Source organism: Ambystoma mexicanum, chromosome 3p (assembly GCF_040938575.1).
Source record: "Ambystoma mexicanum isolate Mex_15411 chromosome 3p, UKY_AmexF1_1, whole genome shotgun sequence".
NCBI lineage: Eukaryota > Metazoa > Chordata > Amphibia > Caudata > Ambystomatidae > Ambystoma > Ambystoma mexicanum.
In genome coordinates this window covers 677673605-677685614 of record NC_090925.1, presented here as the reverse complement: position 1 = coordinate 677685614, position 12010 = coordinate 677673605, and the positions used below count along the sequence as shown (strand labels likewise).

General features: G+C 44.4%; 1 long non-coding RNA gene across 1 annotated transcript in view; it reads left to right on the top strand.

Annotated features, from left to right (window-relative positions):
* LOC138580703 (uncharacterized) overlaps positions 1–11083 on the top strand; it is a 117269-nt gene extending 106186 nt beyond the window's left edge. Inside the window, exon 2 of the long non-coding RNA XR_011304329.1 lies at positions 5076–11083. This is a non-coding gene — a long non-coding RNA (uncharacterized lncRNA). The remainder of the gene's footprint in view (positions 1–5075) is intronic.
* The last annotated feature ends 927 nt before the right edge of the window (positions 11084–12010 follow it).

The following is a 12010-nucleotide window of genomic DNA, read 5'->3' as shown; positions in this document are numbered from 1 at the left end:
CCTCACTAATTTGTAATCACTATTCCAACTTAGGTATTTAGTTTTCCTCCCATTGCTGTTATAGCCTTTCTGGGTCCCAGTTTCATCAACAGGATTCGTGGGCTAGCTGACATTCAAGAGGTTTATCTCGTCCTCATGAGTACAGTTCTTTAGTTCCCTTATTTAATACCATCAAGAGTGTTAGTTCACAGATCCTGTCATTGCTTGCCCTCCACGTGGGTTTAGCGCTGTCAGTACCTGTAACAGCAATTGGGGGTAAGGCGCTTGCCGACTTTCCTCGCGGTCAGGTGCTTACCCCACATCCCTTTTCATATATTGGGTTTGTTGTCACACTCTATTTGCACTCCTGGGTTCTATCATACATGAGTCGTTGTTCCTGTGTGCACGTAGTTTAATTCGAAGCTATTCACTGTGTGATTAAGTGCACATTTCCCTTGCCATATTCGCTGCCTTTGTACTCGCCTGATTAATCCTGACAGAATGACCAGCCCAAAATTCCCATTGAATATGGCAAGTTTAAGAAAGAAAGGCAGCAAGGCCTCTAACAAGTTTGTACAGAAAGCTTCCCCTACATTTACCTGTGACAATCAAATCACTAGTCCTGACTTAAATTAACTCCTTGTCACGAATGGGCATTAACGTGCAAAGTATTTTTCCCCATAGGATGGCACATCCTACATTGCCTGATCCTAGTTCTGTCTTTTGTTTTGATCCAGATTCTATGTCAGCGCAAGCCTTAGCCGCAGAAAACAACACACTGTTAGACTTATTATACAAGAGTACCTCTGTTGTTGAACCCCATGATTCCAGTTGTGCTTCACCTCAGATAGAACAGTTTCATGGTACAAACATAAAGAATGGAGGGGTTCCTTGCATAACTTCTGTTTTCTACCCTCAGTCTAAAGCATACTCTTTTGCACAAGTACATACTGTAGTCCCTAATGCCAAGAGGTCTAATGTCAATAGTTTGCTTAAGGGAAACACAGACCAAGTTAGTAAGAGAAAGTATAAATCTCAGAACCTGAAAGCAGTAGAGGACAATGCACAATCGGTGCACATCCAGATTGCTAGTGCAGGATCCAGCCCTGATGCCACTATGCCTCCCCCTGTGCCTACTGATAGTGATGTACAGTTAATGCAGGGTATGCTAAGAGCTAAGCTTGAGGAGTTAAGACAAGAATTCATTTCTTTACAAGAGGAGAATAAAACCTTGCACTCTTTACTGAATACACCTCAGACTTTATCTGTTGATGTTGAGGAAGTGAACACTGTTCAGCCCCTGAGTGCAGACACTTTGGTAAACCATGATATTTGTCAATATGTTAGATCTATTGGGAGTGAAGGTCTTTCGTCTAGCACAGCGCTTAATCTGGGCACAGTTTCTAACAATTGTTCTGCTGTTTGTCAGGGATTGCAGTTAGCTGAAGATTTACAAGCCACTCCTTTACCTAAAATTTCCTGTGTAGCAGTTTGTCATAATTCTGAGCTAGCACACATACACGCTTCTGATTTCCAAACACAATCCACAATGGTGGCATACACAGATTCAGTCACTACAGTAGGCTTAGGCCCTGCTCTTGATACAGCTGCTGAGACTGAAGTAGATGTTAAAGCTGATGTGGAAAACGATGTTACCTCTGGGTTCACTCTTCCTTCTGCCAATTCTGATCAATACGAACAGTCAGAGACAGTACAGATTTCATGTTCTGATGGACTCATTCCACAGTATACAGAACCAAAAAACCGGCAGGCGATTCCTGAACTGTTGATTGATAATCTGCCTCTTTCAGAAGCTAAAACAGAGGAATGGACAATTGACGAAATCCTGATTAACAGAGACTTTACTATGGTGATTCCACTGGTTGATTTTGACTTCTACAAAGAAAGAGACTCTGTGTCACCCACTAAAGAAAGGGACTGCAAGGGCACAGCTCAGTCTTTGGTTACTGGTGCCAAGGAGTCTACTGCCCTAAAGGTGCCCTCCATTCCTGAGCCACCAATGTGTCTGTCAACTTCTGAGACTTCTGTCTGTCCTCCTACAACCATTGACTCTTCTATGATCCAATCCACAGCCCTGCAGTCATCTTTGGCACACGTGTCTTCAACCAATGAACCGCTGCCATGTCTGCCATTTACTCAAGAGCCAGTCCCAAAGACCTGGACATGTTTGTATCCAGCAACTGAGATTGCTTCAGCTTGCATGCCTTCAGCCTCAAGGTTTCCCCTGGCCTGCCTGTCTTCAGCTACAGTGACTCATCCTGCAGATCATCCTTCAGCTTTAGAGCCTCCGGTAATCCATCAAAAGTGCATGTCTTCAGTCCCGGAGTATACTGAGTATTTGCCTTCAGTTCATGAGACGCCTGTATCCTGCTTAGCCTCGTTGCCAATATCAGAGGTATACCTGTCTACACCATCAGATCCTGCTGTATTTTCTTCTGCTCCAGCGATTCCTCCTGAATCCCAACCATTTACTGTCGATGAACGTCTAGCTTGCCTTTCTTTTGCTTCAGGAGGAGCACCAGAATGCCTGCCTTTTCCACAAGACGATTCTCCCAACTGCTTCACTTTAGCATCAGAGCCTCCTAAAAATGCAGCATCAGAGTTTGAGACTTTTGCCAGCTCCTGCTTCAGAGTCATCAAGCTGGACCAAGTGGTGAGTCAGAACCACTCACCTGGGTGTGCACAGGGGGTGGTGCAGACCGGCGTATTACCTACAGGACTTGTGCAACAGAATTCCACCAAGAAGCACCAGTTGGGTGCTAGTAGCCAAAGGAAGGAAATGACTGCTGCAGTTCAAAATGTGTCTGTTATTGCTCCTTCTGCGAGTGTGCCTGAAATACCAAGTACTGCGTCTATCACTCCTATCAGTATGCCAAACGTCCCTGCTGTTGTATCCCACGTGCAACAAGGTGGTCACACGACTGTCACCAGGAGTACCAGCCTTGTACAACCCATTGGACTTTCAGGTCTCCAAGGCGTAGAACATGTGCAGTCAAACCTTAGTCACTTTCAACCACAAGCCTTTTCCCAGATGGATGACAGAAGAAAATCTGAACCTCTACCTCAGCCGCCACCTTCTCTAATGGCTGAACATAAACCTTTCCTGAAGCCAGCAATTTCCTCACCTCCCACATGTCCACTCTCGGCAGAAAGGCTAACAGGGCTTCTACCATTGTCTAAGGCATGTTGCACCAGCCTGCCTCCCTCCTCAAAGACTTATAAGGGTCCACTCCCAGTGACTGAGCTTCCTGGACCTTCCAACTCTGCTTCAGGTCCTGCAAGTCCTTCATGCCTTTCTTCGAACCATGAGTCTCTTCCTCACCAGAAGCCACCGTTTCCATCAGTACCACCTCCAAAGACAAAGCACTCCTATCATGGAAGTCCATCTGCCTTTGCCCACAGGCCACCATTTCCATCAGTGCCACCTCCAAAGAAAAAGCACTCCCATCATGGAAAGAAGATGTCTCGTGCGGGTGGCGGGCACCCGAAGACGGCCGTAGGAGGGGGTATACTGTCACGACTCGCTCCCTTCGCTCCCGTTCCCACCACTTGGGGGCATGATTTGGGGTTTATTCCCTACTGGACCTTTCCTCCGAACCTTATGCTACAGTGCTGTGATGAATTGGGAGCGCTAAATCCCTATTTTCCAAGCTACTTCCCTTCCGGATCCATTCCAGGTTTTTGGCAGCCAGCATGCTTCTTTAACCAAATGACTATGCTTCCCAGAATGCCTGGCCCACTGCTCCACCTCCACCCTTGCAGGACAAGGTTGGGTGGAGGATAGGCAACAGCTGTGGCTGCAGGTGCAGCAATCAGCACACCTGAGGCGTGTGCTCGTTAAGCAGCTTTAAAAGCCTCAGTCTTACTTCAGTCCAGCGCTGGTCATCGTTGCAGTGTTTCCTGTTGTGACTAGTCCCTTTTTTCCTTGATCTTAGCTTTTGTGCCTAGTTCCTAGTTCCTGTTTTCTTGTTCCTCCGCCCTGAATTTCGGATTCATACGCTAATTGATTTCTGCTCCCTTGATTCCCATTTTGTCTTCCTCTGTTTGCAGGCAGCATTTCTCAGTGCTTTCCCCTTTTAGATGCAGCCCAGTTTGTTTGTGTTCTATATTTCTTTGACTCTGTCCTTTGCTGCTGTAAACCCGTATGCCTTAGCCTTCCTCTTAGATTAGCTTCCTGTCTTTTCCTTGGAGGGGTAGGGAGAAGTTTGCATTGGTTATTTCGTTTTTCCCTGCTCCTGATCCTTACTTTCTATTGGGATCCATTCCATGTTCTCCATTGCACTTCTGCATTTATTTCCCATTTGATTATTAGGTGTGGTGTGCGGTTGTAGCTAGCTCCTGTGTTAATGCTTATGTTTTCCTCACTAATTTGTAATCACTATTCCAACTTAGGTATTTAGTTTTCCTCCCATTGCTGTTATAGACTATCTGGGTCCCAGTTTCATCAACAGGATTCGTGGGCTAGCTGACATTCAAGAGGTTTATCTCGTCCTCGTGAGTACAGTTCTTTAGTTCCCTTATTTAATACCACCAAGAGTGTTAGTTCACAGATCCTGTCATTGCTTGCCCTCCACGTGGGTTTAGCGCTGTCAGTACCTGTAACAGCAATTGGGGGTGAGGCGCTTGCCGACTTTCCTCGCGGTCAGTTGCTTACCCCACATCCCTTTTCATATATTGGGTTTGTTGTCACACTCTATTTGCACTCCTGGGTTCTAGCATACATGAGTCGTCGTTCCTGTGTGCACGTAGTTTAATTCGAAGCTATTCACTGTGTAATTTAGTGCACATTTCCCTTGCCATATTCGCTGCCTTTGTACTCGCCTGACTAATCCTGACACTTACTCTAAAGAAGGGATGGCTGCACTGCATTCCATTGGCACTGTATGCACTTCGGAACCAACCAGGGTCCGACCAACATTTTACGCCACACAAGATAGCCACAGGAAAAAGAATGAGAACTCCCCTAACAACCTGAGATAGAGCTAGATGTGATGCTCAGTCAACAGGAGAGGTTTTAGGGTTGGAAATGCGAAACTATTTGAACTGTATGACATCTTGCCTTACTGTTATTTCAGACCAGCTGCAGCGACGACGAAAAGGGTGCCTTGCAGCACAGAACACAGAAGGAGACACTACATCAGATTCAGTTCAAGGTCTACGTGTTCCACTCGTCTTCCCTGGAGATGCCGTCCTTGTGAAAAAACATACAAGGTAAAGGTGGGACGAGCCAACATTCAACGGTCCTTTTAACGTAGAGGACTGCACTCCGTCCGCTGTGAAGCTACAGGGCAGGAGAGCATGGATTCTTCTCAGTGATATCAAACCCTACATCGGAGAAGGCCCCCTGCCTGCACCCCAACGAGAGGAATTGACGAGCAATGGGGAAGAACCACAGCATGTGCAGACGAGATCCATGATGAGGAAGAAGGACGCATGACCAGCTAGACAAAGAACTTTTGTGCAAAAAGTTGTGGCTTCATTTTGGACATTCCTCTAAGCAAAAAGGGGATAAGGACATAAAAACAGACACTCTGTGCATCCTAATTGCAGGGTGAAGAAGAAAATTGCATGTGTAACCCACAACATAGTCTGTTGACTTTGTACTGAGGCACGCTGAAGCCTTGATTAGAAAGGATATGCCAAATTTTGATCGAGGACACATAAATTGGAAGAAAATACAGTACCCAGATTCTTTCCACACCGAAACCCTATTTGGTATCCCTTATGGTGTCCCACAGTAGAGACATCACAAAGGATGTGGTCACCTATTTCAATCTAGTGCTAAGATCATACCCGTCACTGGTAGGGAGGCTCACCAGTGTCACAGACTTTTTACAAGATCCTGAATACGAAAAGACAATAAGACATCTCCTCACTGTCATTGCCGAAGAACTTATCCTACTCCCGGAGTACAGTGAGAAAGAATCAAATGTTCCCAACACAGGCGGAAATAAATGGGCTTGTCAACACACTGTTCTTTCGCATAATCGAAGACTGTCCAACTCTTATTGGAAGAACGACAGACACACTCACATTTTTTCGATACCCAGCAAACAAATAAGATAGTCATTTTAGTTGCACTCCACGTGACCGGACAGTGCAGACATTGTTTACATCAAGGAAAAAACATATAATCCTGAACCCAGCAAGACAGGACAGATGTCCCTGTCACCAGAAGACAGCAGATTGGCACACAATGTCCTCTTTTGCCTAGTCACTGACTTCCCAGAGCTAATGGGAAGACATATCGATGTTGACGTCCTCACCTTCATCAGAGATCCAGCTAATGTCGCACAGATGGGAATGTTCCTGCATGGAATCATACTCCAAGTGGAACTTTCCAACCATCAGAGAGATTATCTGAGGAGACTCTAAAAACTTTCCACCGAGGGACAGATCGAGGAAGCAGTGTTAAGAACTTCACTTGTTATACCTGTTATTTTTCGTTCCTATTCTTCTCATACTGATCAGTGTCTGACATGTCCTCTGGACTGAAGCAGATTGGAGGGGTGGACTGGGAGCTTACCTACTTTGAACATGCACAGTAAAGGGAATATTGAAGTATTACTTCATTTGATTTTTCCCATAGTCTAGCAAAGGAACTGTATCCTGAAATAAGAGACAATTGTCACTCGCAAGATGGGGGACACTTTGAAGCACCAGACACTCCTAAACACAGAACTCGAAAGACGATATTGGTTAAGGGAATAACAACATTGACATTTGGCGAATGATCGAGATGGGGGTCCAGAGCAGCAACCTGGTCCTCCCACAAGCAGAGAGGCACCCCCGCTTCTCTGGAAGCAAATGTTGCTGACTGACCTATAAGGGCATACATTAATTATGTATTATATTCATCATTATCTCACTGTCATTAACAATCAGAACTGCATTCTTTATTGGTGCACAAAGCGTTCCAATTTCAGTGCACCCCCCTGATGATACACGCATGAAACCCAGACCTTATATAGTCATTCCAGTCCATAGAAGATCTGATGGTGGAGTGACTAAACTCAAAATGGATGTAATTAGCAACAATACGCACACACTTGTGGTAATGAATGAAAAGAAAAGCCAGAAACAGGGTTGGCAAGAGGTGAATGAAGTAAAATCACTGACAACTATACGCACACAAACACTGAATGTACACAAAACAGGCCTAGTGTCAATGACCACAGAACCACAAAGGAAAGCAGCAGAGAAGATGAGACTGCCTGCCATAAGGAACTTCACAGAAGATGGTTAGAGAAAACAAGAAGAATTAAGAGAAAGACCAACAGAAGCAGTCATATCAAAAACTCTTGAGAAAACAAGGGCCAACTCAGAAAAACTCTCTGCAAGGACGCAAATGTTAGTAGACTTACTATTCCCATACATAGCCAGAGCGAGGAAACTACAAGAGGAAATGAAGAACAAAACAGCAGAGACTGTATTGCCAAGCACACATATTTTAACACAAGGGAGAAGTACCAGGTCTACAATACAGCCATATACCGGACCAGTGTCCGGCTGGTTGGCATGGGCATTTGCACGCAGCAGAGAAAAGAAGCACGAGGACCAGGAAAGAGCTGCCAGACTCCTGTCCACTCAAATGGCGCAGATGAAGAGACCTGCACCATGGATCAGTATACCCGAGGGTCCTCCAGGAAGAAAAAGCCATACAGAGGCATTCAGAGATGTAGTTATAGCGAACTACAGGAAAACCTTAAGAATCAAGAGAAGCATGCATGAAGATGGCAATAAACTAAACGACTACCTGGACAGCACAGCACATCTGAGAAACAACATTTAGTACCTGCACATGAAAGAAGTTGGAAGACGAAATTCAGAAGAAAAATAATTTGTTTGTGCACTTCTACCGTACAGCATGGGGAAGTCCAAGATCTTCGTGGCTGTAGAAATCGATGTCCCGACAGCACACTGTCTCTCACACATAGCAATGTGCAATACCAGAGGCCAGTTCATGGGAAGTGATGCCTCATTGATATGGGCAACTGAAACAGCTTATACAGATGAAGATGATTATGTTTGGGCCATTAAGACGAGAAACAGAGCTCACACTAGGAATCATGTGATCATGTACGAGAAGCCTGGAGTTAAAGGAGCAGGAATAAGATGGGAAGTGAACCCAAAACTAAATGTCCAAGGAAAAACTCCAGAAGAGGCTCAAAATTGGAAAAACAGAGGCCAAATGCAGATTAGGGGAACAGTGCTTTCACCAGACGGATGGGAAAAAGGAGTAGTGATCTGCAGAGCATGGATGGTCCTCAGAGCCTGCAAGGAGGCAATTGAAAACTCACAAAGACTGTGCAAACTACTATGGCCTAAACTTACAAAATGACTAACATGGGTCGAAGACAGAGGAGGACCCTTGCAGATAGTGCCACTAGAAAGTCCAAAATTGTGCTTCAGGAACAATGGCACAAGAAAAATGGGGGAGAAGCAAAACTGCGGACAAATTTCAGGAATAACTCATGGTACTGCAGTGATCATGGATCATTATTGGGCATGTGGACCCAAAGCATACATCAGACTGCCGAAAAACTGGGGAGGTATTTGCACAATAGTGAACGTCCACGCTCCAGCATTAGTAATCCCGGAAAGTGACCTGAATATTGACAGTTTTCCGAAAGCAGATGCTCCCCAGAGGAAGAAGAGATCTGTGGGACTGATAACCCAAATGAAGAGAGAGAATTACTTCTCTGCTAAATCAGAAGAAGCATTCATGCAATCTCATATGAACACAGGCTGTTCAGCCTCACCTCATCAGTGTTCGCAATGATTTTCATGCCACAAATCCAAGTTGGAGTAAATACTAAATGGTTGCAGATAACCAGATGGGAGTTACTGCAAACCATCAACACGACAATAAAAGGATTCAATGCAATCAAGGGAGAGTTAAGAACCAACCGACTGATGACTCTCCAGAACAGATATGTACTTGACATGATCACAGCTACGGATGGAGGAGTTCGTGTAAAAATAGGAGAATGATGTTGCACGTTTATACCTTCTCACGACGAGGAAAATGGAACTTTAACAGAAGCTATAAGTATGCTGACAAACCTGCAGAACCAGATGATCAATGAAACCGATGAAGTTGATGATGACAGCTGGTTTGGATCACTGTTTTCATGAAGAAAGCCATATGGATGAAGATCATGACTGATGTCAAACCAGAATGGAAGCCCAGAGATCTGACTGATGAAGAAATAAGAGACTTTGTGAAGGGTAGCAAGCACACACAAGAAGGTACAAAGTTTCTTTATCCCAGAAAACGCAGAAATTATGAAGGAACATGGATTTACTGCAGCCCAAATGGACAATGTCAGCTGATGACATGGAACAAAGACGAACATGTAAAGACAGCAGGAAGCCTGAGAGGAGTGATAAAAATATGGACTCCAAGGAGACACTTCTTCAAACCATTGTGTACAAACCCAGAAGATGAAGAAGAAATGAACCCAGAAGATGAAGTGAAGATGAATACAGAACAACCAAGTAAGATGAATCCAAAAGAGGAAGCGGAAGTGGTTGATGAATCGACCAGAGGGGGGAGTGTTGAGGAGGTCCCAAATAAAGCCTGCACTCCCATCGCCCATTTTGGAGTACCAGGAACATTTGCACCAAAATATGTGATGTATGATGAGAAAATAAACCAGCAGAGAGTCGCAGTAGGGCTCTGCCCAGTGCCTATCAGAAGAACAATACCTATTGAAGTACCAATAACCAGACAACCATGGACAGTAAGGTACCCATTGAGAAAACCCTACCAGCAAATGAAACTAAATGAAGATTGCTTAAGTACTGTCCAGGAAGAAACCAAAAAGTCCTTAATGGAAGACGAATGGTAACGTCACAAGGGCCTGGACTAACACACCCATAGAAGAAATGACGACCAAAGGATGACACGAAAAGACAAAACGCCATGACTAAGGATATCATGACCCTAGAAGAAGAAAGCGATGTTAAAATGCAAAGAAGCTTAAGCTGTGAAAAGGATGAAGATATTCAACCAGCTAATGCCTGTACATATGCTTGTAACCGCAAGAAAGCTAAGAAAGCAGTGCGGCTTGCAATGCTAAGTAGAAGAATAGAGCGGCAAGCACCATTGTACACAATCTACCTCAAAAACGAAGCATGGCATATAAGTGCTAGTCCACTTTGCACTAAAAGCAGAACCAACCCAGGTTATTATAGGCCAAACGCAAGAAGATCCATATTCTAGCAAACACAAGGAAAGAAGGCTGAATCGAAACTCGGCAGAGGCAGCTTGTGCCGGGGAAGCCAAGGTCATACCAATGGAAGCTATGAACAGTAGTTACTTTTAATTGAAGTTAAGAACAGAATATCCTGCCTCTGAAGGATCGAGATAAGAAGGCGAAGGCAGGTGGCGGGTGAAACGAAAATCAAATACACAAATTGAGAGAAACGAGGCAAATTCACAGTGTAGTAGCACGTGACCATCCGAGCAAGAAGAAGCATGGGTTCACACCTACGTTTGGCAGCGGCCCAGACAGAGATATCATAACTTTTCCTGACAAGAAGACACAGTTTTGAGGCCGACCACAGCCAACTAATTGACACATAGCCACTAAAGTAATGATGGATTGAGGCCGGGTGAATCGTGGGGCACCCTGCACCTGGTTGACCATTCTGCGTGCTGCTAAGCAAAGTGGAAAATGTATGCATGGGGTTGATGCCAACCCAATCACAATGGACCAAATAATCTAGGGTCCTATAAATAGTAGAACCAATGGGAAATCGTACTCATAGTGATGTCTACTAGAGTAATGTTAGAAGGGAGGGCTGAGACGCCCATTTGATAGTGTTTATCCAATCCTCTCACTCCGTTACCTATACAGATATAGTAGCTATAGTAAAGTTACCTTTTCCTAACCAATAGAATTGCATGTTAACTTTGAGTGTTACACGTCAGATTATGATGAGTTTTGGGTATAAATGTTACTGTTTGTATGAAGTTCGGGGGAGTTGAAGCGAGACGGACTATCACACCACTGCTGATTGCCATGACTCCCCGTTTTTTGTACTTGTCATTAAACGGATACCCTTTGCCAAACCATGGAGTTGTCCTTATTGACTGGTGTTGGCGTAATAAATCTGCACACCCATCCATCTCAAGGTGCAGCTATCTCGTCTTAAAGTACTTCGGAGCAAACCCCGAATCTATGGGCCGGCCGGGGGTCTCCCCATTACAGTTGACTACGAGGTAAGTAATGAGGAGATATTGACTGTAGGTTGAGATTACTGTAGAGCGCTCCACGCTAATATCCGTGCTGCCTATTTTTTTTTTTTACAAACTTTATTTTATATTTTACCACAAGAGCTCTGATGACAGATTATGCAAGAAATGAAACATGATAAAATTCATTCCGTGTCTTGTTTTCTTAAGTTTCATAAGGTTACTTATGTAGTTGAGTTCTTGAGCATAATAATTATTAAACAATGAACAACAAGAAATTAACAAATATTCCCTCCCCCCTCCCTTGCTTGTTCTCATATTAGTAAAGTGCAGTTGAGTTTAATATGAAACATGTCCCATCTAAATGTCTTTGCGGTACCCGTCTGCGGGATGTTTCAGCTGGCCCCCTTGGCCATATTATAGAGACTTTTCATAATATCCTAGGTTTAAAGTACATTTATTCCTTGTCTCTGGTAAATTCATGAAGGGGCATCCATGTATTCAAATATTTCGAGAATGAGCCGTATGCCAGGGCTGTTAACTTTTTCCAGTTTTTCCAGGGCCATGATTCCCCACAGTTTAACCCACCACATAGCTTCAATTGGGCCTTGTTTGTTTTTCCACATATGTGCCAAGTTAATCCTTGCTGCGCTTAACATGTGGGTGATGAGCATGGCGTTATTTCCGGTATTAGCATAAATATTCTCAACTGGCACCCCCAGCAATATCACCACAGGGTCCATGGGGAGCTGTACTTCCGTTATTTCCTTAATATGACTTAGGATTTCCTTCCAATATGTCTGTGCC